Source organism: Mus caroli, unplaced genomic scaffold (genome assembly GCF_978045245.1).
Source record: "Mus caroli unplaced genomic scaffold, Mus_caroli_1 scaffold_1, whole genome shotgun sequence".
Taxonomy (NCBI): Eukaryota; Metazoa; Chordata; class Mammalia; order Rodentia; family Muridae; genus Mus; species Mus caroli.
The window spans coordinates 30618855-30646670 of NW_028227256.1; the positions used below are offsets into that span (position 1 = coordinate 30618855).

At 44.0% G+C, this 27816-nt stretch overlaps 1 protein-coding gene across 1 annotated transcript in view; it reads right to left on the reverse strand.

Annotated features, from left to right (window-relative positions):
• The window catches only part of Prim2 (DNA primase subunit 2), a 288766-nt gene extending 261853 nt beyond the window's left edge, over positions 1 to 26913 (reverse strand). Inside the window, exon 1 of the mRNA XM_085836111.1 lies at positions 26385 to 26913. The gene's annotated coding sequence lies outside the window, so the exon portion shown is untranslated. The remainder of the gene's footprint in view (positions 1 to 26384) is intronic.
• Between the last annotated feature and the right edge of the window lie 903 nt (positions 26914 to 27816).

Here is a 27816-nt window from a genome sequence, read left to right on the forward strand (position 1 = left end):
ATCTGAATGTCCAGAAATGGGTTTTTCCGTTTTCATGATTATAACATCTAAGATTTATCAGGAACTTACTTCATGCTGTACATGGTAGTAGAAATTATTCTTCTATAAATGGACTGGTCTTTCATCGACAGATGACATCTGAATTTAAGGTTCCTGACCACCCCTGCTCATTTCATCCTCTGATGGTTGATACATTTAATAAATTAGGTAAATAAATTAGAAAATTGGGTCATGTGTGCATGTGTGTGTGACAGAGAGAGAGAGAGAGAGAGAGAGAGAGAGAGAGAATGCACGTGCATGCGTGCATGTGAAGTGACATGAGAAATTCTATAGCATAAGCTATTTAGGACTGAGATGACTCAGAGCCAAGATGGCCATTCTCCCTTTAACCCCACAAGCCTGGGTCACAAGGGTGCCTTCCAAGGACCAGATCCTTAAGGAGCATAAAAGTCCACACCCTTGGCACTAGTTGTATTCTACAGATGGGCCATGTCCTTGCAGAAGATTCAGCCTTGGCCAAGCCACACTAAGTGGGTCTGAGACAGAAGATAAATATGTGGGAACTGGGGCAGAAGAGAAAAGACAGGACAGTAACCTGGAACAGCTATTAAAGAAAGATTGTTTAAAGAAACTTTTAGAAATGAATAGAGATAATTGAAAGGAGTTAATCTCCTTTAGTCAAATAGAAAAGATATTTATGTCACTAAAAACCAGAATGCAAAGGGGAGACTGTTTCGTGAGACCTTGCTTTAGGATAACACAGCAAGGGGACCTATCATTCACAGGTCAGGGCTGATTTTCCAATGTAAGCCAGCTGAAACCCTTGAGACCCATCTCCACTAGCAAGGATATGGAGATTGGCAAGTATGGCATTTAACCTTTCCCAGAAGGTATTCAGTGAACTACTGCTGCTGAATCCATAGTATAGCCTTGTATGTCTGCCACCAGAACCATAGTCTCTTGACTGTGCCATACTGCTGTTCTATGCAGAAGGGAAGAGCTGATGCTCATAAGGACACAGAAAGGAAGCCATGAAGCCAAGCATCAGTCAAGGCTCTGCCTACACATAGAATTCAATCCAGGTTGCTTAAATGAGACGATGTCATGCAGAACACGGTCACACAAACTTTGCCCCAGAAACCCCGGCCACCTCCTCAGGGTCATAAATACCCTTTTCTTCCCCCCCCCCAATAAACAAACCAGTTCTCTGAAGCTGCTCCCAGGTGTGTTCATTGCCTTTGCTAGGCACTCACCTGTGTCAGACTAAACATCTCTCCCTCCAGTCCAGCTCATAAGTATGCCGAGGGAGAAGAGGGCATGGGGAAGTATTTAGGTTGGTGGGGGCAAGATTAGGGGGATCAACAAAGTGATATTGAGGTACCCAAAGCCCCGCAATAGAAGAGAACATCTTCTGCGAGACCTGATGAGTCAGCCCCAGAGTTGTGGAGATTAGGATTTGTAGCCATGGAAGGATGCCATTACAGCCATAGAGACTGATCCAAAGCAGGGAGGAGAAAGCAACACCCTACCAACGCCACCATCTGTCACCTATCACCCGTCAGTCACCTGTGCACAAGTGTAAGGGTGCCTGGGTGAAGCAGGAGCAGCCTGAGAGACAGGAAGAGAAGGACACTTCCGCCGAGGGCAGGAATCCTGTCCTAGTCCTGTCTCTGGCTGATGTGTGCTGTTGTGTGTCACAAGGAAACTCTTCCTTCCAGTTCTGGTTTCTGGACCAATTTAGCCAATGGGAAGCTTTGAATGGAGGTCTTGTAGGGAGAAGCCCTCTGTCTCTGCTTCACCCATACCAAATCATAAAACAAAACAAGAATAATAAGAACGGGATTATAGACTAAAGCATCAACATTCAAAACCTAGCATAGAAAACTAGGAAATTCCTGATGGCATTGCTCATGGGTTACCTTACAGGGTTTCTCACTTCAGAGGATGTCTACTAAGCCCACATTCACACCCTGATGGGATATTTGTCCTGTGACTGGTATTCTTCAAGAGAAACTGCTGGTCTGACTCATGGGTCAGTGCCCTGTTAAGACCCAGAGCAGAAACATGCCCTCCTTGTATCTTAGGAAGCTTGGCTGGTAATCGTCGTTACTAGTGCTCATTAGAGAGTTGGTACCTTTTGTGCTTCATTGCAATCTCCCTAGGCAACTGCTTCAAACACGGCTGTAAAGATTTTCCCTCAATGAAACTCCACCATCAAGTTTGGCAGACTACTTTGTCCTCTTTTGCTTTGAAAGCTAACAAGGAAAACCAAAGGGCAGAAAATGCACGGCAGATAGACTGACTCTATGCTGTTTTTAGTTTTTATTTGCCTAAGAAAAAAATCATTTCAGATGAACCATTATTCAGTGAGGTTGCACACACACATCCATGACTTACAAGAGGGTTAAAGAGCTGATTTTATATATTTTGGGATCAGTGGGTCCAAGCCATGACTCAGAGGGAATTGAGAGTTTGGGGAAAAAATATTCTGTTTCCGTGCCCAATGAAACTAAGTCACTCCCTCTCTTCCCAGCACCCTAAAACAGTTACTCTTAGAGACATAAAAAACAGCACATTCCTGAGATATTAGCAAAGATCAACCGAAGAGAATTGCTGCACTCCAGTCATGAAAACCCTGTGGAAAGGCTAAGACAAGGCTCAGAGGATTGCTTCAAGTGTGAGGCCCACCTGGTAGGCTACTACACAGTGACTTCAGAGTGAGAGACCCTGTCTCAAGAGAAAGACAAGAAGACACTGAAAGAAGATAACAAAAGATTAAGTCCTGTGTAGTGATTTGAATATGGTTGGCCCAGGGAGTGGCACTATTAGGAGGTGTGACCTTGTTGGAGTAGGCATAGGTTTTAAGACCCTCATCCTAGCTGCCTGGAAGCCTTCTTCTGTCTTCTCCTGTCTGCCTTTGGATGAAGATGTAGAACTCTCAGCTCCTCCTGCACCATGCCTGCCTGGATGCTGCCCTGCTCCTGCCTTGATGATAATGGACTAAGCTTCTGAACCTATAAGCCAGCCCCAATTAAATGTTGTCCTTATAAGAGTTTCCTTGGCCATGGTGCCTGTTCACAGCAGTAAAATGTTAACTAAGACATCTTGGATATCTAGAAATAAAAATAAAAATAACTTCTGTCAAGGAAATCTCACTAGATGCCTAACATTCTTCTGCTGTTTAGCAAAACCAATCACTGATTCTCAGGAGAATCTTGTGTGGCAGGTAAAAGTATTATTCCCATTTCACAGATGAGAAGACTGAAGAATTAAGACACAAAGACTTGAAGCAACTCGCTTAAAGATGTGAATCAAGAGAAGCGAGAAATAGGATTCAAAACCCGCAGCTTTGTCTACCACCGGTTTAAATTCTTGTTAAAGTTTCAGCTTCAAAATCCACATGAGGGGTTTAGGGAGATGGGTCAATGGTACAGTGTTTGCTGCATGAGAATGAAGATCAGAGCTTGGATCCAGAGCCCATGTAAAAATCCAGGCCTGGAACTGGAGAGATGGCTCAGCTCTTTGGAGAGCACTGGCTTCTCTCCAAAAGACCTAAGTTAGATTCCTAGAACTCACACGGGTGCTCACAGACATGAGCCCTACGTGCACATGATGCATATACATACATGCAAGCAACACACACACACACACACGCAAGATTCAAGCATGGTTGCATGCAGCTCCCAGTGCCAAGAGGAAGAGAAAGGAAGACCCTGGGGTTTGTACCTGGACAAACTGGTGAGCTCCAAGCTTCAGTGAGAGACCCTGTCTCAAAATTAATATGGGCTGTGATCTAGGATGCCATTCAGTGCTGACCTCTGGTCTCTGCCCCTGCATGCTTGGAAGGGAACAATTTGAGTGAACACTCCATTCTGTTTCTTTGATAGTTAGTTTTTCCTCTACTTGACCCAAGTTAGGGTTGGCTGGGAAGAAAGGACTTCAACTGAGAAAATGCCTTCCCCCAGATTAGCCTGTACGAATGTCTGTGGGCATCTTTGTTTCTCTGTGTAGCTCTGGCTGTCCTGGAACTCACTCTGTAGTCCAGGCTGGCCTCGAACTCAGAAATCCACCTGCCTCTGCCTCCTAAGTTACTGGTATTAAAGGCGTGCGCCACCACTGCCTGGCTTTTTTTGGTTGTTTGTTTGGTTGGTTGGTTGGTTGATTGGTTTTTTTGTTTTTGTTTTTGTTTTTTTTCGAGACAGGGTTTCTCTGTGTCGCCCTGGCTGTCCTGGAACTTTCGGGCATTTTCTTGATAGATGATTATTGTGGGAGGGCCCAGCCCTCTGTGAGGGGTTGCCATCTCTATGCAAGTGGTCCTAAGTTCTCCATGAAAGCAAACTGAGCAAGCCGTGGAAATCAAGCAAGGACACGGTGCTCCTCCATGGCCTGTGCATCTGCCCCTGCCTCCAGGAGCTTGCCTTGAGTCCCTACCCTGACTTCCCTCAGTGAGGACTGTCACATGGAAGTTAGTATAAGCCAAACAAATCCTCCTCCCCAGTTCCTTCTGGTCATCATGTTTTATCACAGCAATAAAAAGCAAACTAAAAAATCTAATATGGTAGATACTCCCATGTGTATGAGGGTGATCTAAATGAAATCACCAAGGTAAGCAGAGTGTTACTGGATATCTCTTGTCACCGAATGAAGCTTCCAGTACTGGCAATGGATTACATCTAATTGAGTCGTTGGCTGAAGGGGTCCCCTGGGGACCCTCAAGCAACTCAGGCTACTGCCAAGACTATAGGTTACCTCCACAAACTGATAGCAAAGCCCTGTTGCTGAAGGCAACACCTATGCAACTCATTGAGCATGAAGTCAGCAACCTAGAGCCGTCACTATGCGCTTGTGTTCTTGGTACAGGAAGGTACTCAGCACACTACTAAAGGAGAAACATAAACACCAACACAGCTACAAACCCTTTGATCTACAATGGGATCCTGCCTTCAAGATACCCTAGTGCAATGGTGGCACGAAGCTCGTGGGAGTTACCAACCAATATCTGATTTGACTTAAGGCCCACTCCACAAGACGGAACTCGTACCTGACATATCTTGGGTTCCTACTGCAGCATATGGGAACCAATACAGAGACCCAAAGCCAGACAACATGCAGAGAGGGAGAAGTCTTTGAACCCTGGGCCGTAAAACGTATGTCTCCATTAAATCCCTTCCCCTGAGGCTCAAGGCACCCATAGAAGAGGCATAAAGTATAAAAGCCAGAGAAAATAGAAGAGACCAAGCAAACAAGGCCTCCTTACCACAGGACTGAGGCTCACTGAGCTCACAGAGACTGAGGCAGCATGGACAGGGCTGGCATGGGTCTGACCAGATGGGGTCCCCTAGCTGCATGGTGGTGGACACATGCCTCCACCCTAACCCTGACGCAATCTCCAACTGGTAACCAGAGTCTCACTGAGCAAGCAAACCACTCTCAAGGGGGTTTCATGGGATTCCTGAGTGCATGAATGAGCGGGTGTCTATGTTTCCTGTACCTTTTACTGAGCTTTTCCTTCTGTTGTGTGTTTTGTTGTATCCCAATGTGTTTATATTTATTTTATTTTATTACTATCACTTAGAAGCCAGAGCTGAACAGGATGGGAGGTGGGGAGGAACTGGGAGGGACAGAGAGAGGGAAAAAATAAAAAATAATAAATTAAATTAAGAAGAAAGCAAACTAAGATATTGTTATATTTTACTGTCTGACAGAGAGCTTTATACACATTTTCCACTAGTCCCTCTAAACTACAGCATCAGGTAAAATTGTTGCTTTCATAATTAGACACCCTGAATTTCTTGTACCAGGGCAATTAGAGAAGCACAGAAAGAATCCAAACCCCTTTATTATTTCTATCAGAATTTCGATGGCAGGAATGGTGGCCTGTACTCCCAGCACTTGGAAGCAGAGGCAGGAGGACAGTTAGTTTCTGCCAGCCTGGGCTTTCATAGCAAGATCTGTCTCAGAAAAGACAACAAACACAGTAGACTAAGTCAGTGATTCCCAACCTGTGGGCTTCAACCCCATATCAGATATCCTGCATATCAGATATTCACATTATGATTCATAACAGCAGCAGAGTTACAGCTAGGTGAGAGCAATATGGCTTTTTTTTCTAGAAGCAGAAAAGGAAAGAGGTTTTCAGAGTGTTACTTACTATAACATTTTCATAGTTACAATGTTACGATGCCCACACACATGTTACACATGTGTCTGACGGCCCAGTACTTGAGTGTTACTTATTATAACATTTTCATAGTTACAATGGCCAGACACATGCTACACATGTGTCTGACGGCCCAGTACTTGAGAGTTGCAGATACTCTGTATCCTTTCAAATTCATATGTTTTCATAATTATTATTCCATCTTTATTCCAACATAGCCATATCTGGCCACAGCACAACACCATGGCTTCGAATGTAAGAGGGGGATGTGACCATTTCCCCAGTGGATCTCTGAAGAGGAAATGTACCGTGTAAGTTGGAGTCTATGCCACTCAATGAGTTCTGTTATTTTCAAATTGCACCAGAGGATGATGAATGAAAATCACTCACTCAGCCGGGCGTGGTGGCGCACGCCTTTAATCCCAGCACTTGGGAGGCAGAGGCAGGCGGATTTCTGAGTTCGAGGCCAGCCTGGTCTACAAAGTGAGTTCCAGGACAGCCAGGGCTACACAGAGAAACCCTGTCTCGAAAAACAAAAAAAAAAAAAAAAAAGAAAAGAAAATCACTCACTCAGTATAAGGTGCCTTCGGAAGATGTCATTTCATCTTAATGAATGTCAACTCATCTTAATGAGAGTTAAAAGGACCATGCTGCTGAGCTTCTTAGCTGCAGCTAAGGACAATTAGGTAAGTTAAGAGTGTGATGCGTAACTCTCTATGAATAGCAAAATGAATCTGAAGGATGCTTTGTAACTCCAAGAGCTTGGCTCAGTTTCAAATGTCTCCTACCATCTGTTTCCAGTGTTAACAGTGTTTCCAGTGCTATGTGCCTAGGAATTACACTTTGCTGATCAATACAGTTCTAATTCTAAGTCATATGAAAAAAATCTACTTGGAGCTGGGGGCATAGACTAAATGCACAATATATACTAGTATAAAAATGTTTTTAAAAGAAAATCTACTTGGATACATACATATGGTACCACATAATACATATAGGATATATAAGAAAAAAATCCATGATAAAAACAGGCTAACCAAATTCATGGCTACTAAGTCTGCATTACAGGCAACACTGGAAGGAATTCTCTGAACTAAAAAGGAAAGTCAGCACACCTGCAATGCTCCAGGACAGAACAGACAACGCTGAAACAGCTGGTAAGTAAATGAGGAACACGAAAATACAAAACTCCGCAGAAAGACAGAAACCAGTGCACACCTTTCAATGCCAACAGAACGTTTACGGTCCCAGTTCCCAAGTCATATATATATATTTGCTTCTAAGAAATTCATTTCTCCATCAATCGGATCTCACCCACATTGGGATGAAAGCTTATAAAAAGCATCCAAGCAGAAGTCAGTAGAAAGCAGCAGGTTGCATCATTCTAATATCTGAGAAACAGACTTCAAAACAAAACTAGTCAGAATACATAGACAGAGCCTTTTTGGGCTAGAGAGATGGGACAGCAGTTAAGAACACACTCTATCCTTCCAGAGGACTCTACCCTTCCAGAGAGCCTGTGTTTAGTTCCCTGCACCCATGTAGGACAGCTCAAAACCACTGTCACCGTTGCTCTAGAACAGTGGTTCTCAACTTGTGGGTCAAACCCCTTTTAGAGGTCAAACAACCCTCACAGGTCACAGGTGTCGCCGATGACCATGGAAAACGCAGGTATTTATATTATGATTCATAATAGCAGCAAAATTACAGTTATGAAGTAGCAACAAAAATAATTTTATTGTTGGGGATCATCACAATATGAGGAGCTGTATTCAAGGGTAGCAGCGTGAGGAAGGTTGAGAGCTACTCTAGGGGTTCGCCACTCCCTCTTCTGGCCTCTCAGGGGACACACAAGTTAGAAATAAAATAAAAAAATGTTTAAAGAAGGGCACCTTATACTAGTTAGGGGAATTATCTGTGAAGATGATGTTACCATGGAAACATATATACATTAAACCCAGATGCATGTGATTTCATGAAGCAAATACATGTAAACTTAAAGTCCCAACCCAATAACAGTGGGTAAACTCAATAGTCCACTCTCATCACTAGATACGCCATCCTCAGAATTAAACAGAAAACCACTTAAGTAAAATGACCCCATAGGTCAAGTGGACCTAATGAAAATACAGAACACTCCAACACTACACAATACACATTCTTCTCAGAAACCATGGACTTTTCTCTAAAGGAGATGGCGATATAGGATACAAAATGAGTCTTAGCAAACCTAGAAAAATTGAAATAACCTATTCTATTCTATTCTATTCTATTCTATTCTATTCTATTCTATCTGACCACACGGGAAGTACAAATCAGTAGCAGGAGAAACAATGAAACACACAGAGAAGAAAAAACACAGTAGTGAATGAGAATGAATCATTGAAGACATCAGCATGAAAGCCGTTTTAATCCTGGGATTGAATGAAGATGAAAAGGCAGCATAGATAAGTGCAAGTTGTCATTAGTGGAATGTTTATAACTATGAGATTCTACATTTAAAACTCAGAGAGTGGCGAGTGAGCTGGCTCAGGGAAACGATCTTGTCACCAAGTCTGATTTTCATCCCTGAGACCCACAGAGAGGGAGAAGAGAACCCACTCCCATAAGTCATACTTTGACCTACATATATGCACTTTGGATCCAATGCACACACACATACACGCACATACATGTGCACACTCATGCACACATACATGCACACATGCACTCACATACATGTATGCGTGCATACACAGACATGTACACACACTCACTCACATGCACATACACATGTACAAGTCAATCAACTAATCAATACATAAATGTAAAAACACCTGAGAAATCTCAAGTGAGTAACTTGTATACCTTATGGAGTTGGAACAACAAGCCCCAAACCCACAGCAACTGCAATTACACACACAAGACCTGCCAAAGTTGCTCCTGGAGGAGGGGACGGGCTCATGAAACACCCTCCTCCTTGAGTATCAATAGGTAGTTAATAGGGATATAGAGGGTATACCCACTGGTAGGCTGTCAATGATCCTGTACATAACCTCTCACCTATGCTCTTGTAGGCAACCCTACTTAAACTCATTGGGACACACACACACAGAATGACTTTCATCCCTGAAACCCACAGGGAGGGAGAAGAGAACCGATTCTCATAAATCATACTCAGACCTCCACATAGGCATTTTGGGTCCAATAAACACACACATGCATGCATGAGCACACACATGTGCACACATGTGTATGCAAATGCACACACAGGTGGGAAGGGGGAGGGAAGGAGAGCAGTGGGAAGGGAGAGGGGAGGGGGAGGGAGGGAGAAGAGAAGCAGAATTGTCTGGGAAGATGAACACATCAGTTGGAGTGGAGGAGAACAGAAGTTGCAGAGAAGGGAGTATGATTTAAATACACTGTGCACACTCACAGATGGCAGTCCTATAATGAAACCTAGTACCATGTGTGCTTAACATGTGCTCATAAAACAACCAATGTAGGCAAGAATGCAGACAAAAGGAATCCTTATACACTGCTGGTAGCAACGTGAACTACCCCAGTCACTATGGAAGCCACTATGGAGATTTTTCAAAAGGCTGAAAAGCGATCTTCCATATAACCCAGCTATCCCACTGACAACTATTTACCTAAAGAACATTGGCAGACCCCAATAACTGCACATCAGTAATTATTGTGACACTATCCACAAGAGCACAGAAATGGAGCAAACCCGGTGTCCAACCACTGAGAGATGGATGAAGAAAACAGAATGCGTTCATAGTCGGATTTCATTCAGCCTTAAAGACACAAATTAATGTCATTTCCAGGAAAACAGGTGCCCCCTGAGATAATCACATTAAGAAAAGTAAGCAGTGCCATAAAGATTGGTGTGTTCTCATTTGTGGTCCCTAGTTTTTTATATAGATATATACAATTGCGTATGTGTATATGGCATGAAACTAGAAATAAAACCGTCTAGGATGATGAAGGGACTGATGGGTGAAAACTACTTGTTAATGTGACATCCTGAGAATAATGTGATGATGATGATGATGATGACGACGACGACAATGATGATTATGACAGGTCACCAGGCCAAGCTGCCCTACCTTGAACCTCTGATCTTCCTGCCTGAAGGCTGGGATTACAGGTGTGTACCACACTGTGTCTGGAGACTGAACTCAGGGCTTTGTGCATTCTAGGGTAGAGCAATATCAACTGTGCTAAGTCACCAGTCCTCTGAGACAGAGTTTTGGTAGCATATTCTCACACTGACCAAGCCTTACAAAGAAGAGTTCTATTTTATCTTCCCAGGATCTAAGGGAGAATGGAGAATTTATACTTTTTTTTGGTTGGTTGGTTGGTTTTTTGCTATTTTATTCCTGAGGATGTTGACATTTATCTAGTCCTCAAAACATACCAAAATATAATTTTGTTCTGGATAAGCATCAATTATAACTCTATAAATAATTTCATAATACTTTAAAAAAAAATCTCGGACTGGAGAGATGGCTCAGCGGTTAAGAGCACTGACTGCTCTTCCGGAGGTCCTGAGTTCAAATCCCAGCAACCACATGGTGGTTCACAACCATCTGTAATGATATTGGACGCTCTCTTCTGCTGTGTCTGAAGACAACTACAGTGTACTTACATATAAATAAATAAATAAATAAATAAATATATCTTTTTAAAAAATCTCCTCTTAAAGCTTACTTATTGATGGAAAATTCTTAAGCACTTTTCAAATTCCAAATACCCTTGGTATCAAACAAAACTTTGAAATTTGACAAGCCCTACAATTCATTTCAATCTATCCGAGCTACAGAAGACATGCATTATTTTTATATATGATTCAATTAGTGTCTCCTTGGACAGCATAGCAATGAACAAGGGCTAGCTTGAAAGAGTAAGGCAAGTTGTCTTGGCTATTTTCAATGTGACACAGCCTAGGCCATGTCTATGAGGAACTGATTGGTGATTGAGGTGAGGAGAACCATCCATTGTGGGCGGCACCATCCCTAGGCAGTGGGGCTTTGGCTTTGTAAGAAAGGTCTGTTGCAGGGAAAAATTCCTGAACAGAACACCAATGGTGTGTGCTGTAAGATCAAGAATCAACAAATGGGACCTCATAAAATTGCAAAGCTTCTGTAAGGCAAAGGACACTGTCATTAAGACAAAAAGGCTACCAACAGATTGGGAAAGGATCTTTACCAATCCTAAATCCAATAGGGGACTAATATCCGATATATACAAAAAAAAACTCAACAAGTTAGACTCCAGAGAACCAAATAACCCTATTAAAAAATGGGGTACAGAGCTAAACAAAGAATTCTCAACTGAGGAATACCAAATGGCTGAGAAGCACCTAAAAAAAAAATGTTCAATATCCTTAGTCATCAGGGAAATGCAAATCAGAACAACCAACCCTGAGGTCCTACCTCATACCTGTCAGAATGGTTAAGAGCAAAAACTCAGGTGACAGCAGATGCTAGCGAGGATGTGGAAAAACAGGAACACTCCCACATTGCTGGTGGGACTGCAAGCTGGTACAACCACTCTGGAAATCAGTTTGGCGGTTCATCAGAAAATTGGACATAGTACTACCCGAGGACCCAGAAATACCACTCCTGGGTTGTTGCGGCCCGCCCGCGGTCCACAACACGAACGGTTCAACTGAGAATGGCAGTTCCCTGCAAAGAGAGGTAACTAGATAGGGCGGAAGAAACAATGGAGTCAAGACAAAATTCTGATCAAGACTCAATTTAATATTTCCAGACACTCAGTTTATAAAGGAAGGGGGAGGGAACCCAATTTCCCGCCAAGTAACTCAGGGTCCAGTAGCAGGACGAACACGTGTGTGCCTTCAGGCAGCAAGGTCAGGTTCCAGCAGTGGGCGTGGCAGGACGAATGAGCCGGTAGCTCCACCCTTGAGCAGGCAGGTTCCAGGCTGGGGGAAGGGAGGCCACATTTCCCCCCATTAGATAACAAAAATAAAAATAAAAAAGGGGTGGCCTGTGGCAGAAAAATTATCTATGTTCAATAGTTCTGCCTGAGTTCCTAGGGCTAAAGAAAAAACCTATTTCCGTGGGATTCCCTAACTATTCTAATGGTAAACTGTATCTGGCTGAGACTGTCTTAAAAGCACTGACTGTAATACCAGCACTGGGCTGTAGGCTCTGACTTTATAATGCTAATTAGTGCTGAATAAGTAGCTACCTGTTTGCCTTTTAAGTAGGGCGTTGGAACCCTGGCTGAGTTTAGCTAAACAATTTTAGAATAACACTGAGCTGATAATTATCCACAATTTTGGGTGAAAGGCAGGGGGACAGGGAGAAGGGGTTAAGACTGGCTGGCTCCTAGTACAAGGCCAATTGGCTTTTTTATTTTTTGGGTGGGAGGCAGTGAAGGGCCTGCTCTTACAACAGCAAGGTCTCCAAACTCTCTCCCCCCTATTAATTAAGTTTAAATAGGCAATGCTTAACAGAGGTGATCAAAAGATTTTCTCATCCGTAGATGAGTGGGCCTTTAACCTTGACTTGGGTGGACATTAACCTGATTCCTCCCGTGAGTATCGTAACAACTCACATCTGTGGCTCTTGGTATCTTTTGGGGAGGGGAGGCAGAGCCGTAAGTATTTTGGTTTTTAGCTGGAGTCAGATACCAACCTCTTTCAAATCAGGTGTGTCGCACAGGGAACTCAGAAACGGTCAAATTGGACCTTCCCTCCGCAGTGATCTCCTGCGCCAAGCGGTACCCATACCGTATTCATATGATTATGAATCAGTATCGCAATTCTGAGTTATTGTGAGGTCTCTATGTGAGACTTGTCAACCTCAGATTTAGCAAGGCCTAGACAAGAATTATGTCAGTATTAACACCATTAATTTTGGTTAAACTAGGAGCTGAAAGTCTTTCCTCTTCATCCCTGTTATTCCCAGTAGCCTGAGGAACTAAGGACACCTTGCAGTAACAGCAAGGGTGAAAAGCCAGAGGCCAGTTAAGGGACTAAGCCTATATCTATCAAAATAAGAACTAATCTTTGTAAATATATATGAAATTTCTACTTCCCTAGCTCTCCTGGTAAATCTAAATCTTATCTTAGACTGAAAAGCCACATGCTGGGATGTCCCTGGAAGGGAGATTAGCAGAACCACCTGTTTGCTCTTAGGGGCGGGGCGGAGAACCGGAGAATGTAGATTGACCTGCTTGAGAGAAGGAAGAATACTAAACAATTAGAGTGTAGTAATGTAAATTTTCTGTTTGGAGAAGTCAAGGTACTTTATTTGGATGCAAATTGTAAAGCTAAAGTTTATCTCAGGCCTCTTGTAGGGGAATTGGCTCAGAGGAAACAGTGTTTTTTTGAGAGCTTCCACTCCCAGCTCAAGAGGAATTTTAGTTTGTAGAATGATACTTACGAGGAGAGACAGAATCTGTGTTTACCTGACGAATTAATCTCTCTGGTAGCCACCGTGCTTCATCTTCATCTCGTGAAAAAACACAAACCGAGCCTCTTCCCCAAATTAGGACTGGATCTGGACCCTTCCATTTATTAGTCAGGGGGTCCTTCCATTTTACCAATGCATAAGAATTAGAAGTAACTGGGTGCCAGTGGCGTTCCGCTGCAGACTGACCTTTAATGTCAGTCTGCAAAAAGTTTAGGACAAATAAGGTAAAGGCAAGGTGAGCCTTTGGTGACCTTGGGGGATATAGATGCCCCTCTTTTGTTTTAAAAAGCCAATTTTTTAAGGTGCTATGAGCACGTTCAACTATTCCTTGTCCCATGGGGTTGTAAGGAATTCCAGTTTTATGTTTGATACCGAATTCTTTACAGAATGTAATAAAGTTTTTACTAGAATAAGATGGCCCGTTATCTGTCTTAATAAGCTTAGGCAACCCCATGGTATTAAAGGCTTGTAGGCAATGATCAATTACGTTTTTTGAAGCCTCCCCTGTATGCAGGGAAGCAAAGAGAAATCCTGAACAGGTATCAATGCAAACATGTATATATTTTAGTTTTCCAAATTCTGCATAATGGGTTATATCCATTTGCCAAATATGATTAGGCATAAGGCCTCTAGGATTGACTCCTAGATGTGGCTCTGGGGATAATGTAATACATTTAGGACATTGTTTTACAATCATTCTTGCTTGCTCCTTAGTGATTTTATGGCGGAGCCTTAGGGTGTGGCTAGAGAGGTGAAACCTTTCATGATCACGTTGGGCCAGAGCCACAGGATTTGAAACTAAGGCTTCTCCTATTAGAGCCCTGTCAATGCGATCATTACCCTCGGCCAGAGGCCCAGGAAGACCAGAGTGAGACCGTATGTGGCCAATATAAAACGGATTTTTCCGGGCAAGAATGATGTTTTGCAATTCTGAAAATAAGGATCCTGAGTTTGTACCTTTTCAGAAGCAATTTGCAATCCCTTATCAGCTAGGGCTTTTTGTAAACCTTTATAACACAAAAGCAATTCTTGGGGGTCCTTTCCCGCCATCAAGACATCGTCTGTGAAATGAACGATGTAAATATTTGGCCATTGTTGTCTAACAGGCTGAATTGCCTTCGCCACAAACCTTTGACATAATGTGGGACTATTAGCCATCACCTGCGGAAGGACTGTCCATTGATATCTTTTCATGGGTTCCTTGAAATTTACAGAAGGAACACTAAAAGCAAACCTCTCACAATCCTTTGGATGCAAAGGGATGGTAAAGAAACAATCTTTCAAATCTATAACAATCTTATAATATCCCTTAGGAATGGCCACTGGGGAGGGGAGCCCCGGTTGTAAGGTTCCCATAAGTACCATGGTCTCATTAACTTTTCTTAAATCTTGTAACAGTCTCCATTTTCCAGACTTCTTTCTGATAATGAAAATGGGTGTATTCCAGGGAGAGTGAGACTCTACCAAATGTCCTGCTTCTAACTGCTCCTGCACTAGCAAAGAAGCGGCCTCTATTTTCTCTTTGGGTAAAGACCACTGATCTACCCACACCGGAATATCATTACGCCATTGAATTTTTTCCGCGTGGGATGCAGGCAAGATAGTGGTCGCTATTGAAAATACTTTAAACCTCTCATGTTAGAGTGGGGTTTAAGATCCTTAAAGGTCTCAATTCCCTGTCCTTTTTTTACTAGTTCACGAGCAGGCAGGTGTCCCTGCCTGAATGTCTGTCCAGTCACCATCTCCTTAGAACTGCACAGAACAACACCCATCTGTGACAACAGATCTCTTCCCCACAGAGTCACAGGCAAATTTGACATAACATACGGCTGAATCTTTCCTGATTTCCCTTCCTCATCTCTCCAGGTTAGCAATTTGGAACTACGTTTTGGGTTACTGGCGTACCCAATTCCTTGAAGATGAGTCAAGGAAGCAGTCAAGGGCCAGTTTGAGGGCCAGTCCTGCCCTCTAATAATTGTTACGTCGGCCCCGGTATCTATTAATCCTTCAAAGCCTTTTCCATCAAGAGTCAATTTAAGGTTAGGTCTCTGATTTGTGATGGATTTCACCCAATTTACGCCCGAGGAGTCAAAATTATTTTGTCCTTCCTCACTTTTAAGGAATCTATACAGTGACTGGCGTAAAGGGATCAAAGTAAGTTGAGCAATTTTTTGATTAGCAGGTATAGTTATAACACCACGAGAGCAAGCGGCTATGATTTTAAGTTCTCCCTCATAATCATTATTTATAACACCTGGAAAAATCTGCAGGCCTTCTACAATAGAACTGCTTCGTCCCAAGAGAAAGCCACAGGTTTCTGTGGGCAGTGGTCCAAAGACTCCGGTAGGCAGAGTTTGGACTCCCATTTCTGGGGTTAATACTGCGTGGACAGTGGAACAGAGGTCCAGTCTTGCATTTCCTGGGTTTGACCTGACAAGTTCAAGAACTGATCTTGTTGGCTGGGCAGCAGATTTATGGCCCCATAAGCTGTCCTCTTTGAGTAACTCGGGGCCTGGGGCTGACCCCTTTCCTCGTTTCCCGGCACCGGGCGGCTCAAAACCCTTGGTTTATGCTTACAATCTTTTGCCCAGTGGCGGCCCTTCCCACACTTGGGACAAATTCCTGGGGTACGGCCTGTTTGTCTACCCTTGGCGCCCTTGTTCTTAGGACAATTACTTCTAAAATGATCCAAACTTCCACAATTAAAGCATGCATTATTTTCTCGTTTCCTCGAGAACATTGCTTGCGCGTGGGTTCCCTGCGAGAACTCGCAGGAAGGCCCGATGTCTGCGCAAAGACGGACATATCCCGCCAAATCTGTCTGTCCCTTATGCGGTTGAATTGCAGCTCGGCAAGCTGCGTTAGCATTCTCATAAGCCAGCTGCATAACAAAGGGACTACCTGTGTCTGGATTTCCAAGGATTCTACTAGCGGAAATCAACAGCCTGTCCACAAAGTCCTGATATGGTTCATCAGAACCCTGCCGAATGCTAGCTAAACTTCCACTAGCATCTCCTTTAACTGGCAACTTTCCCCAAGCACGGCGTGCGGCTGTCGCAACTTGCACGTACACTGCAACGGGAAAATCAATCTGATTTGTCTGTCCCTCATATGGACCCTCTCCTAAAAGCATGTTGCTATCCCAGTCTGGGTTACCAGCGTGAGCATTAGAAGCAGCAGTTTTCTTACTGGCGTCTCGCCATTCAGAATCCCAAAGCAAGAAATCTCCTCCTGACAGGGTAGCCTTGGACAGAGTCTTCCAATCTGAGGGGGTTAAGTTTGACTCCGCCACTGTGTCCAGTAATGCTTGAGTGAATGGGGCTGAAGGACCATATTGCACAACAGCTGCCTTTAACTCTTTTAACAACTTGAAATCCAAGATCTGGTAATGTCTGGTCCTAGCATCTTGCTGATCAACTGCCTCGACCACAGGAAAGGCCAGCGTATTAGACGAATTCTGTCCTTTCCCACGAGTCTGACTAACAACTCTTTCTAGCGGCACCTGGTGAAGTACAGAAGAGTTACTCTTCTCCGCTTCTGAGATCTTTTTTAGTTCCCGAAGCTCATTAGTCAGCCTCTGAAGCTTAATTTCAAATTCTAACTCGATTAGCCGTGTGTCCCTATGCGTAGCACCTCCCGAAGTGGTGACTGTGGGTGGAGCGGGAGATTCGCAAGAGGACCAATTCTCATTAGGGTAATGGGCCATTCCTCTATCTGAGTGATTTTTGTTAAAATTCAGTCCATCATCAGAGTTTCCACAATTATCAATTTTTGAGTTAAGAAGATCTTTTCCTGAGGAGGCCTTCTCTGATAGGCACTCCTCCTGAGATACCACAAGCTCCGCCTGAGGGCAATTTAGCCCTGGGGAAGTTGCATTTTTTATAGCATCATTTACAAGCGCCCAGAGACCTAGGGTAAAATTATCTGTCTGAGCGATATTCAGGGCCTCACCAACTTTTTCCCAGGTTCCACAATCTATCGTTTCTTCTTCTTTGAACCATGGACAACAGCTATCTATCTTATCTAAAAAATTTCTTACTAATTGTACTTCAAGCCTTACTCCTTTTTCCTTAAGCAACTCCTGAAAACTAAAAACAATTGCCTGATCCATGATTTTGAACCCTTCTTTCCTCCACCTAAGCAGTTTTCTAAAAAAACTGCGGCACACCGCCTGTCTCCGTATCTAGTTCCGATTAACGAAACTGCTGACCCCAAGCAGAAACAGTGTTGGGTCAGCACTGCTTCAAACTTGTTCGTATCCTACCGCATCCCCAGCAACATTCTACAAAACTGAAATTTTTTAGGCTAGCGCTAGCATGTGTACCTGTCCGTTGCTCCGATGCTCCTCCGATACGAAGATTCTTTCCTTCCTTGTGGAGCTCCACACAGCAATCGTTTCTCTTAGCATCTCTCTGCCATTCTTCAGGTCCCAGTTCTGGCGCCAACTGTTGCTGCCCGCCCGCAGTCCACAACACGAACGGTTCAACTGAGAATGGCAGTTCCCTGCAAAGAGAGGTAACTAGATAGGGCGGAAGAAACAATGGAGTCAAGACAAAATTCTGATCAAGACTCAATTTAATATTTCCAGACACTCAGTTTATAAAGGAAGGGGGAGGGAACCCAATTTCCCGCCAAGTAACTCAGGGTCCAGTAGCAGGACGAACACGTGTGTGCCTTCAGGCAGCAAGGTCAGGTTCCAGCAGTGGGCGTGGCAGGACGAATGAGCCGGTAGCTCCACCCTTGAGCAGGCAGGTTCCAGGCTGGGGGAAGGGAGGCCACACTGGGTATATATGTAGAAGATGCTCCAACATGTAATAAGGACATATGCTCCACCATGTTCATAGCAGCCTTATTTATAATAGCCAGAAGCTGGAAAGAACCCAGATATCCCTCAACAGAGGAATGGATACAGAAAATGTGGTACATTTACACAATGGAGTACTAAGCCGCTATTAAAAACAATGAATTTATGAAATTCTTAGGCAAATGGATGGCTCGGGAGGATATCATCCTGAGTGAAGTAACCCAATCACAAAAGATCACACATGATAAGCACTCACTGATAAGTGGATATTAGCCCAGAAGCTCAGAATGCCCAAGATACAAGTCACAAACCACAAGAAACTCAAGAAGAAGGAAGACCAAAGTGTGGATACTTTGATCCTTCTTAGAAGGGGGAGCAAAATACTTGTGGAAGGAGTTACAGAGACAAAGTGCGGAGCAGAGACTGAAGGAATGACCATCCACAGACTGCCTCACCTGGGGATCCATATACAATCACCAAACCCAGACACTACTGTGGATGCCAACAAGTGCTTGTTGACAGGAGCCTGATATAGCTGTCCCCTGAGAGGCTCTGTCAGTGCCTGACAAATACAGAAGTGGATGCTCACAGCCATCCATTGGACTGAGCACAGGGTCCCCAATGAAGGAGCTAGAAAAAGTATCCAAGGAGCTGAAGGGGTTTGCAGCCCCGTAGGAGGAACAACAATATGAACTAACCAGTACCCCCAGAGCTCCCAGGAACGAAACTACCAATCAAAGAAAACACATGGTGAGACTCATGGCTCCAGCTGCATATATAGCAAAGGATGGCCTAGTCGGTCATCAATGGGAGGAGAAGCTTTTGGTCCTGTGAAGGCTCTAAGCCCCAGTGTAGGGAAATGCCAGGGGGGCAGGAATTGGTAGTGGGTGGGTTGATGAGCAGGGGAAGGGGAAGGGGATAGGGGGTTTTCAGAGGGGAAACCAGGAAAGGAGATATTTGAAATGTAAATAAAGAAAACATGTTGCCATTCTCTCATACAAAGAGAGGATGTAGACTCATCACCTCCTGTGGTGCTTTGAGTGAGAATGGTCCCCATACATTCATATTTGAAAGCTTAGTCGCCAGGGAGTGGAACTGCTTGGAAGGATTAGGAGGCCCTTGTTGGAGGAGCCATGCTACTTGGAGGTTGTCTTTGAGTTTTAAAAAGCCCACACCAGGCCCAGCCTCTCTCTGACTGCTTGTCTGTCTGTAAATCAGGGTATAAGCTCTCAGTCTCACGTCTGCCTGCCTGCCTGATGCCACACTTCCCACCATGATGATCATGGAGAAGTCCTTTGAATTAAATGCTTTCTTTTAAAAGAGTTGTCTTGGTAATGGTGTCTCTTTGGAGCTGTAGAAAAGTAACTAAGAAATATCCTCATCATAGGTTTTAGCCACTCGATCCTGCACCTCCCTGAGTTGTATGAACTTCTGCCCCAAATGCATGTCGTCTTGGGAATTTCTATGGTATACGAAATGTTGAATGCTAACTTAAAGGTAAGAGACCAAATCTTTTGGGTTCAGACTCCATTTAGAGAACCTGACCTAAAACTGAACTAAAGTTAACTATCAGGCACCAGTTTCCAGGTTACCCACCAACAAGACCTGTGTTTAGCACCAGTTTCCAGGTTATTCCCCAACAAACCTGTACCTCCAGGTTACAAGCCTGCCCCTGACACTTTACTTCCTAGCAACCACCAATCAGGAGGAAAATAAAAGTTAGGTTTATGATTTGGCTTCCAGCACCAGCCAATTATGTTAAAGGCCTAATGGCCCCAATCAGATGTGTGCCAGGCTAGATAACCCCTTCTTGCCTCTATAAATGCTTGCGTAAGACTAGGCTTAGGGCTCTACCTTCCTGCCATGTCAGGGTTGGGTGGGGAGCCCAAGCTTGAATGAAGAATAGCTTAAATAAAGAGACCCTGATGCAACTGCACTGGAATCGGCTCCTTGGTGGTCTTTTAGGGGTCTACAAACATCCCCTGGCATTGCATCAGTTGCCAACCACAGGCAGGTCAGCCAGCAGAACTTGACTAGAGCCTGAGTGTTCCCTTCAAAGTCAGCTCTGACGGGATTACAGGCCTCAATTTCCTGTTGGTCTCAAAGCAATGAGAGGAAAACAAAGAAAGGATTGTCATGACCTGGGTGGCAAGGCAGTTCTGAGATCTGTCAGCAAGGAACAAGCCTTGGGAAATTAGTGGGCTGGCACAACAAAGGGGAATCCATGTCTACACAGGTGGAGATATCATCACCCATGCTGGGATGAGATTTTTTTTTTTTTTTTTGATGATGTGGCTGTTTAAAGATCACAAACGCTCCTGTAAAACCATAAATGTCTTGGTTCACTAAGCTAGACTCAGATGGAATAATTATTTTTCTTCTCTTTGGTGCCTTGTCTGGGCTGAGCAGACATTTCTTCCCCCATATTTCCTCCCCCCCAGGAAAAGTTCACACAACAATTGGCATTCAATCGTTGGTGGATCTGGAAGGAACAAATGCATTCATTGCCTTGTTTGGGGTGATAACAGGCAATTGAAGCAAGCTAAACTCCTAAAGGGTAGATGATCTACAGGAGTGATCACGGTGTGGCCATCCTTCCCTGTGTGGTACGTAAGACAGGATGTCTTGCATCTTCACTGTGCATATTCTTTCTCATGATACGCCTGATTTAACCACATGCAAGCCCAATCATGTATAGTCATAAGATGGTACAGGAAACAAGAGGGCCATCTGGGTCAATGCTTGCTTACACAGCTATGGTGGCTATTGTTGGTCATTAACGTCACTATATCTGGAATTAACTAAAACCAAAAATGGAGGGGTGTCTTACTTAGGGTTTTACTGCTGTGAACAGACACCATGACCAAGGCAAGTCTTATAAAGGACAATATTTCATTGGGGCTGGATACAGGTTTAGAGTGACGTGTTTATAAAAAGATAAAGAGTGGATGAATATGTTTTGGTGGATGTGTGGTATGGTGAGGTGTGGGGGAAAGGGATGCCTCGGTGGGCCCATGCCAAGGCATCCCTTGCCCCTGAGGGACTAGCCACACAATGGTATAGTATAGAACAGAGTTTATTCAGGGCATGGGGAGGGGAGTTGAGAGGATAGTAGAGGCAGAGAAAGGCAGAGATTGGGCGGGGTTGGGGTGGGGTGGGAGGAGTAGAGGCCAGTCAGGAGCACATGGGAAAGAGGGGGGAAGGGACAAGAGGATGGAGCAGGAGCAGGAATGCAAGAGCAAGAGAGAGAGGAGGGGACAAGCAGCCCCTTTTATAGTGAGTCAGGCATAGCCAGGTAACTGTGGGGTGGAGCTTAGACAAAATGCTAACACAGAGATTCAGTCCATTATCATCAAGGTGATATGCATGGCAGCATCCAGGCAGGCATGGTGCAGGCAGAACTGAGAGTTCTACATCTTCCTCTGAAGGCTGCTAGTGGAAGACTCACTCCTAGATAGTTAGGATGAGGCTCTTACAGGCCACACCCACAGTGACACACCCACTCCAACAAGGCCACATCTTCTAATCATGCCACTCCCTGAGCCGAGCATATACAAACCATCGCAGAGGGGTGTACCTGTGAGGGATTTTGCTCAATTTAAAGTGGAAAGATCTATATATTATCTGGATTTTTGAGGGAAGACCACCATCTGGACATTGCTTTCTCCTGGAAACCTATATAAGGACATGGAACATGGAAGTTTGTTCTCTTTGCCTGCTTGTTCTCACCTTGTTAGCATTCCTTCACTACCATCATAGCCTGCTTCTGAGGGAGTCCAGTGTATACTGAAGACCAACCAGGACATACAGCCTCATGGACTAAGCAACTGCTGGATTCTTGGATTTTCCATCCATAGGCAGCCATTGCTGGATTAGCTGGATCACAGCCTGTAAGTCATTCTAACAAATCCAGGTGGGCAGATAGATAGAAAGATAGAAGATAGATAGCCCTGACTAATACAACACTGCTCTTTTGTGGGCATTTAGAATGACAGTTAAGGTGGATACTCCGGAAAGATGAGCAAGCAACTAATGTGACTATGTATTATATAACATTATATAGCATTCTAACAAGGGGCTACTCTTGTGTGATTCTGCATAAACACCCCTGAACCCAAGAGTGTGCACCTTCTCCTCAAGTGTATAGAGTATGGCACATCTGCCTGTGCTTTGCACATCTTCCTTAAGTTTCCAGCTCCTCATGACCCGCCATCCTCGGCCCCAGAGCTACCAGGTAGTAAGTAGACGTTCCCCCGCTAAAGTTTCCCCAGAGGGCACAGGCTGTCTTACTGAGCATACATCTAAAACCAGTTCAAGAGGGATTAGCCTCCTGGACATTTCAAAACATGCTTGAATGGGAACTGAGCACAAGGGGGGCAGGTTACTAAATCGCTAACAGGCAGGAGTAACTCATTACTTTGTTTGAAGTGGGGTGGTGTATGTGTGACTCGATGTAGGCGGATGACCCGGGTTGCTAAGTGCATTGTTAGGAAAGCGGTGTGTGTGTAGCTCAAGCCAGGCAGAGTCCCAGGTTGCTAAGCTTTCTTTAGAAGTGGACAGTTTTCTCCCCTGAGCACGTTGTGTGCAGTTCTCTCCTGGGGATGGAGAGTGTTTGTTCAGTCAAGGTCCCTTTCAGGAAACAGCAAAGCACCAGCTGGCTCAGAGACAGTAGGATCTAGGAACTCCGGAGTGAGAACAGGACTCTGCTCCGTGTTGGCCCTAGGCAGATCAGTGCAGCATCAGCCAGTCCTACTGAGCTCCTTGGGACTGGAGAGATGCTCAGGACACCAGTGCAGCACCCTGAAGGTGAGAAAGACAGCCTGCTCACAGAGACTGTGCATTGTGGAAGGTCAAGGTGGTGATTCCTATCCATGCTGCTGATTCTCACAAGGATCTTTTCCAGAAAGAACTGGCACATGCAATGGGCCCTTTTCCTGCTATATGGGACCTCACTAACATTGTTCTTATGACCAATAGTGATAGGAAGGACATTGTGAATTCCCAGAGCTACTCCCCACCCCCAAAGTTTCACTATGTGAATGATGTAATAACTTCTGAGTGGCTCGTGTGGCTCAGCAAGGCAACTGGAAGAACTATAAAAATAGCAGATAAAGAGTTAAAACATAAAAGGCAGCCTGAGTAGGTGGGAAAGGGCATTCAGAAACCACAAGACTATCTAATGAAAATCCAGTACCAAGGATAGGTACCTCCCATGATTCTGGGGCCTGGAGAAGCCTCCAAGGCCCCACAAATAATACAGACATTGCTAATGCTGTTGGCTTCCCAACAGAACTAGATAGCAGGGCTCTATTATTGAAGACACTGCATGGTTTCCTGTAGAAGACATTTTGCTACGTTTGGGCATTAGCTTAGTTTCCTCAGTTGGTCAGTCCTGCCCTCAACATTTATTGAAGCTTTTTTTTTCTTCATAAAATATATTTTGTTCATGTTTCCCCCCTCTCTCACAGTTTCTCCCAGACCCTCCCTACCTCACTACCCTTGTGAATTTATGTTCTGTCTCCCGCTCTCTTTAAAGCAAAACCAATAAACACACACATACACACCCCACAAAACTATCCCAAAAAAGGATATCAAAATAAACAAGCAAAAGACCAAGAAATGCCCAAACAAAGCAAAACGAGACAAAAAGTCACCAAAATATACTTCTGGCCATGGGGCCACCCTGAAGTGTGATTAATACACCCAGTGAGAGTCACCTAGAGAAAACTGAATTTTTTTTCCCCTGAGGCCTGTATGGAGAAGGAACATAGATCCTTTTCAAAACCAGGAATATATTTGACGGAGCCAGTAATGGCCTGGGACCAGGGCCTCAGGGGAGCTGTAGTTTTGGCTCCTGAGAACCCAACCCTTCTCACCACACAGAGAGTCATGGCAGGCAGGATTCCAGGCTTGAGGTCTGGAAGCAGAAAGTGAACAGCCAGCGCCTCCCAGCTACAAACCCTCAAAGCCTACCCCGGTGACTCCAGCAAGGCTCCACCTCGCAAAGGTTCGTTAACCTCCCTAGGCAGAGCGACACGATGGCCACCGAGTTTTCAAACATGCGTGTCTATGGGGAACATTTCATATCCAAATCATTGCAGCCCAGCTGGAGCATCCAAGGGGTCCCAGACGATGCATGATGGGAAAAAAGTATCTGTACCAAGTTCAAAAGTCCCCATAGTCTTTATTAGTCCCAACACTGTTTAAAGGCAAAGTCTAAAGTCTCTTCTGACTCTCAAAGCAGGCTTTTAGCTATATAAGCCCCTGTTTAAAAAAAAATACAAGTTCCAACATCCAGTGGAACAGAATATATATTCTAATCCTAAAGGGATGGCACAGTGAGGAAATATTGGACCAAAGTAAGACCCAAACCCAGCAGTACAACCACCAAATCCTAGATCTCCATGTCTGGTATCTAGGATTTTGGTTTCAAGGGGCTCCACTTCTTACAGCTGCCATAGCTTTTCCAGACAGAGCCACCAGCTGAGGACCGTGTGTTGAAACCCTACGAGGGACATTTTATATTCACACTACAATACAAGCCTTCTTTCTCTCTGATCCTCCGTTTTGCTCTTACAAGGACTCTGTAATTCTGAGCTTACATAGGTACTCAGAATAACTCTCATTTCAGGATCCTTACCCACATTTGAAAAGTCCCTTTTGCCATGGAAGTTAACTTAATCACAGGGGTTAAAGAACAGACATAGTGATCATTGTGTGCATTATTTTACTTACGCAGAGACTCTAAAGTAACAATATATTTGCATTGAGAACAACTTCCTTTTAATTCAGTGAATCCAGTCTTAAAGCTTAGCATTCAATTCACTTTGTTTTGTATAAGTAGCAGGTTTTTTATAGATGAAATTCTATCACACACACACAGAGTACACATTATCTTAAGTACGAGAACCACAAATTACTATTTATTATTAAATAAATAAAATCAACTGGCCTGGAGTTCACTGCTATTACTTTTCAACGTTCACAATGTGCAGCTTAAAGTACTGTACCTTGAAAAGCTCCAGCCCTAAAGGTAGTGTAATAATACCCAACCTACACTTCCTCCTCGGTGAGGAGATGAGACTGCCGAGCTCAGTAGCTCATGGGCTCCTTCTCATTCTGACTAGGCAGGTAGCTCTTCAAACTCAGTTAACCTATTCTACAAAACCTCTCACAAAAACACCCAAAGATTGGTGTCTGAAGCGATTTTATATCCTGTGTAATTGACAATCAATATAACCAGAGACTTGTTTCCATGGTGTCTCAAAATTCCATCATGTTGACAATGAAGTTTAATCACCAACCTTTCTTAAAAGTTAAGAGCTGTGGCTGGTGAGATGGCTCAGTGGGTAAGAGCACCCGACTGCTCTTCCTAAGGTCCAGAGTTCTAATCCCAGCAACCACATGGTGGCTCACAACCATCCGTAACGAGATCTGGCGCCCTCTTCTGGAGTGTCTGAAGACAGCTACAGTGAACTTACATATAATAAATAAATAAATCTTTTTTTAAAAAAAAAGTTAAGAGCTTTCTTTCCAAAACAGATGTAAATAGATACTATCTCTTGCATGAGGCAATAGCCTCTTTAAAATTGGTCCATTCCTGCCAAGGGTTGGAAAAATGAACATGAGTACACCTCTTAGACTGTTGGTTTCTGTTAAAGCTATAATTGAAAAGCTATTATGTAATATGATCCCAGATCTTGTTACTTGTTATTATTTTGTCTGCTGATAACCTTTTAAAAGTAAATACTGCCATGCACAAGAAAGACAATCAAAAACTGAAAAACTCCAAGTCTAGACTGATGTGCACATAACCTGACAACTCAGGGAGCAGGTCTTTGCTCTTCCAAGATTTGTTATCCATCCTTTGGCAAATTATGCCTTTAATTTTTTTCTTATGCGTTTTTATAATTTGCTTATTAAAATCTCTGCATTCCAAAACTTTAAAATCATTTGAGCAAAAACAGCACTCGATTAAACTGCATCTTACCGCTGGTCAGACATCTTTGAGCATTTTAGATTTTACTCCAGATTTCACCGCTTCCAGCCGGGTGTTCCTCTACCAGCATGGAAGGAAGGTCTCTTGTCATCTTTGTTGTTTGTGGTTCTTGGTAATGTGAGAGGGCAGCTTGGTCCTTTACACTTAACCTGTACATTTTACAAAGTTAAACAACAGATCAGAATACAAGAAGAAGGCGATCTTGCATATTGGAGCCTTCTCCTCTTTACAATTCCCTGGCTCGGTTTCCCTGTTCCATCGCTTATTGTGAAGGCAGGAGAATTTCCTCTTCAATTTCCGTCTTCTTCAGTTCTGACTGCTCCATTTCCTCAACCTCAGCCATATTGTGTTTGCCACACCTGGTTACAGAAAGAGCATAGTGAGGTTTGCGAACAAGAAGCTGGGTCAGGGCAGCGCTGCACCAAGGGTAATGGTTCGCCAGCGCCACTCTTCCAGAGTCCATTCAAACCACAGTCCTCTAATGTCCAAGTCAAGACTTTCCCACGTCTCTCTTTGATCAGATCGAAAGTTTGAGATTTTTTTTTTTTTGATCCTTAGTTACTTTTCTATTGATGTGACAAAAAACCAACCAACCAAACAAACAAAACAAACAAACAAACAAACAAAAAAAAAAAAAACATGACCAAGGCAACATATAAAATAAATGGTTTAACTGAGATTATGGTTTCCGAGGGTTCAGAATCCATGATGGCAGACCCAAAGCATGATGGCAGGAACAGCCGAGAACTGACATCTTGATCTGCAAGCAGGAAGCAGAGAAAGAATCCTGGAATGTCACCTAGTGTGTTAAAGGCCTTCAGCCAGGACTATCACACTCTGGCTCTGCAAAGCCCCACCCTTTTTTCCAGGACTTGAGCTTGTCTCTGCAGGATTCAGAGGCCCGCCCCTTAATTTGCATTGGGGATGTAGATGTCCCAGAGCGGTCCTTACCCAGGCTTTCTTCTTGGTGAGTTCTGTAAGTACTGACTTCCAGCTCACTAACCACGGTGTATCCTTGGTCCCCAGAGCTGAAGCCCTGTTCTATGAGTCCCTTAAGAAAATTAACTAAGGGCTGGTGAGATGGCTCAGTGGGTAAGAGCACCCGACTGCTCTTCCGAAGGTCCAGAGTTCAAATCCCAGCAACCACATGGTGGCTCACAACCATCCGTAACGAGATCTGGCGCCCTCTTCTGGAGTGTCTGAAGACAGCTACAGTGTACTTACATATAATAAATAAATAAATCTTAAAAAAGAAAGAAAGAAAGAAAGAAAATTAACTAACGGGCGTGGTGGCGCACGCCTTTAATCCCAGCACTCGGGAGGCAGAGGCAGGCGGATTTCTGAGTTCAAGGCCAGCCTGGTCTACAAAGTGAGTTCCAGGACAGCCAGGGCTACACAGAGAAACCCTGTCTCAAAAAAAAAA